The 3,170-nt window shown below is 28.7% G+C and overlaps 1 long non-coding RNA gene across 1 annotated transcript; it reads right to left on the bottom strand.

Annotated features, from left to right (window-relative positions):
* Window positions 1-211: 211 nt before the first annotated feature.
* Window positions 212-1,126, bottom strand: LOC111616865. Its single transcript, XR_002755334.1, has 3 exons — window positions 873-1,126; window positions 649-795; window positions 212-561 (listed from the first exon to the last, which is right to left on the bottom strand). It is a non-coding gene; the product is annotated as an uncharacterized LOC111616865 (long non-coding RNA).
* Between the last annotated feature and the right edge of the window lie 2,044 nt (window positions 1,127-3,170).

The following is a 3,170-nucleotide window of genomic DNA, read 5'->3' as shown; positions in this document are numbered from 1 at the left end:
TTGCAATAAAATCCAAGAAAATAATATCGTAAATGGTGTAATAAAAATATATATGTATATGTACGTAGACATAATTTTTAACATAAATGTTATATATATATATACACATATCTTTTTTTATTTTTAAACGAATAATTTATATTTTTGAATTTCACATTTTGTACATATTTTTTATTCTCTGAAAAGTATTTTTTTTTTCCTTTACCAGATTTTTCTCACAATCCATGTTTTAAAAATGATTCCTCTTTACATAAACACGCGATAAGATTTTGCATAACTACTTCTTTATACGCTTTACTCTTCAAAATCGCATGTTTACATCACGAAAATAGTTCTAACCGAAAATTTTCTTTAGTTTTTCATGAATTTTAAGGAGTTATTCTGAATATCTCTAACTTTTTTCGATATTCAATAATGTTTGTTTGGATTTTATATATATATATATATTATTTTTAAAGGTTTCTTCTTCATTTATGTTCTCGTTGTTTTTTACATCCTTTAGTATAAGATTAAATAGAGTCGGATTCGTTATGATGAACGTCTATTTATCACAATTTCGATCTAGAGGGAAAAAAATCAAAGGAAAAATCAACATTCTTTAAAACATTCCAATCCTGACAAGTTAAATCAACTCGGACTTTGTCTAACCAATAAGAGTAGAGAAAGAGCAAAAGAATGACAACCGTCGATTCTGAAGTTCGGTTCTACTTTGTTTGAAAGAGATTTAGTCAGAAAGATTCTCACAGATCAAGTTGTCGACCAAACCACAATGAACGTGGGATCAAAATCGTATTCCTAAAGGAAGTAAAAGCTCAATGTTAAAAAAAATGAATAGGTATAAAAAAAAGGAGAAAAAAGGCACTTTCATTTACCTCAGTTTTGATGTTCCCAAAGCGTAACTGCGCTGACAAGTATAGAAAATAACATCGAAATTTGAGGATTTGAGTTGAATTCTCTACGGTAATAGAAATAGGTTCGAATTTTTTCTGTTTTTTTTCTAACGAATTTAAGAAAAGATGCTATCGAACTATTGCTTTAATGTTCGAGGAGAAGAAACTCTTTCATAACTTAAAAAAATAACTTTTTTTTTCGATACTGATAATTCTGCTTTCCTCGTTATTTTATTAATATAATTTTCTTTATAATTTAAGTATTAAAATATATAATAAAATTTTAAAATAAATATCTTCGATATTTCTGCATATATGTATGTATATATATTCTTTCTTTAATAGGAAAAGAGATTTTTCTACATTTTATCTTCTGGTCCATTTCTTCAGATTCAAGCAGGAGAGATGAATTGCAAATAGTCTGGATCCAGAGTAATTTCCTGAACTCCTGCTAAGAACTGCAATCCATCTCTTAGAAACACTTTTTCGCTCCAACAAGTCTTTGGACAGACTTCCCTTCATAGTTGTTTTGCTTCCGCAAGAGCAAACACTAGACAATATTTCAATCTTGGATCTGACATTCCCTACAAACTTAAACCTACGACTTGTTCCCACGTGGAAAAAACCACCAATATTATTTCCATAGTTTGAAAGAAAATATCAAAGGAAAATAAAATTTTTATATTTTATAAAAAAAAAAGAAAGAAATAATAATAATAAAGAAAAAACTTTAATCTGCTCATAGTTCTGTTTTTAAAAACAAACGTTCTAAACTGTTTAGTAACTAATCAAAATATAGGAAATATTATAATTTGATAGTTTTTTAAGACGTTAAATATTTATTTTTACACGAAAAGAAATGAAAATGTTCGATTTGTTACCATTGGAAACATTATAACTTTCAAATGTTTTGTAAAGCAAAACGGAGTGCGCCTGTAAATAATACTTCACTGCAGTATACATATATCATGAGGAAAAGACTAATCTATAATTTATATAGTTTAATTTTCGCTTTAAATTATAAATTAACATAGAATAGCCAAATAAAACTTTAAATAAACAAATAAATAATTTAAAGCAATTGTAATATAATTTTCATAATGCTTAGAATACATTTAAATTTAATAAAATGTAATAAAAGAAATGTGTAGATGCCTTAGGAAAAATCAGAAACCTTTATTCCGTACGTTGATAAATATTAAATATTTAAAAATATTTGATCAGGTCAAACTTAAGAAGAGTAGAGTAATGACTAGAAGGCAACCCGAGGGTAAAAACGAACTATCTCTCGTTTTCTTGTATTTAGTAAGGTATCCAATACTTTTCTGGACACCAACACTTTAGAATAGCTAAGGTTATGACGACATAATGGCCTATAAAACCACACGAACTAATGGTAAGGCGTAACCACCATGGATCGTTACAAAGTCAGCGAGTCTCCAAGGCTGGAAGCTAGTCATAAAATCACTATTATGTTTCCTATTTTATCTATAAGACTTATCGATATCACGTGACATACGTGACGTTAATTCTTTAAAACGAGAAAGCTATTCACGCAGACAATTGATCCAGTAACGATAAGACCAGCGAAAGATTCGGATGCTTACAAAGTATAATAAAGATATAATTAGAAAGAATTATTGTTTAAACATCCCACTCGAAACAGATAAATTCTTCTTTTAAGAGTCGAAAGTATTAGCAAAAACCATTAAACTTTTAAATATAATTAAAATATGTTTGGTTATTGTAATTTAGAAATTGTTTCATTAATAATGTAATCAAAGAGGAAGAGAAGGAGAGAGATTTATACATGTCTATATACACAGAGAGAAGAGAGAGGATAGTTATTAACATTCGCAATCGCATCTAGTTTTAATTATTATTCAGTTAACCTCCTTAAGCGCATCTTTAGTAATAATAGAATGAATCGATTATATATTAAATACTCATCCTTTAAATTATATTGTGAATATAAACATAACATAACCATCGGAGTGAGTAAGTTACGGTATAATAATCAATATAACTAACAGGTGAGTCACATTTAACTGTTACTGGAGTGTAGCCGCAACATAATGAGATCATTATGAAATATCTAGTCTTCACTTGTCTTACTGTCAGACCACTGTAAATTAAAACATCCAAAAGCTTGTAGTATGATGCCGAACAGAATACGAGGGCAAGATGGATTATACCATTACCTACCACCTATTCAGCTGGTAATGGGTCAATTAAGTGAGACTAGCCACTGCCCCGTGATAGACCAGGATCATTAGTCGT

Source organism: Centruroides sculpturatus, unplaced genomic scaffold (assembly GCF_000671375.1).
Source record: "Centruroides sculpturatus isolate CEXI.00-Female unplaced genomic scaffold, Cexi_2.0 scaffold4220, whole genome shotgun sequence".
NCBI classification, from domain to species: domain Eukaryota; kingdom Metazoa; phylum Arthropoda; class Arachnida; order Scorpiones; family Buthidae; genus Centruroides; species Centruroides sculpturatus.
The sequence above is the reverse complement of the archived record's forward strand: the minus strand, read 5'-3'. Positions and strand labels throughout refer to the sequence as shown.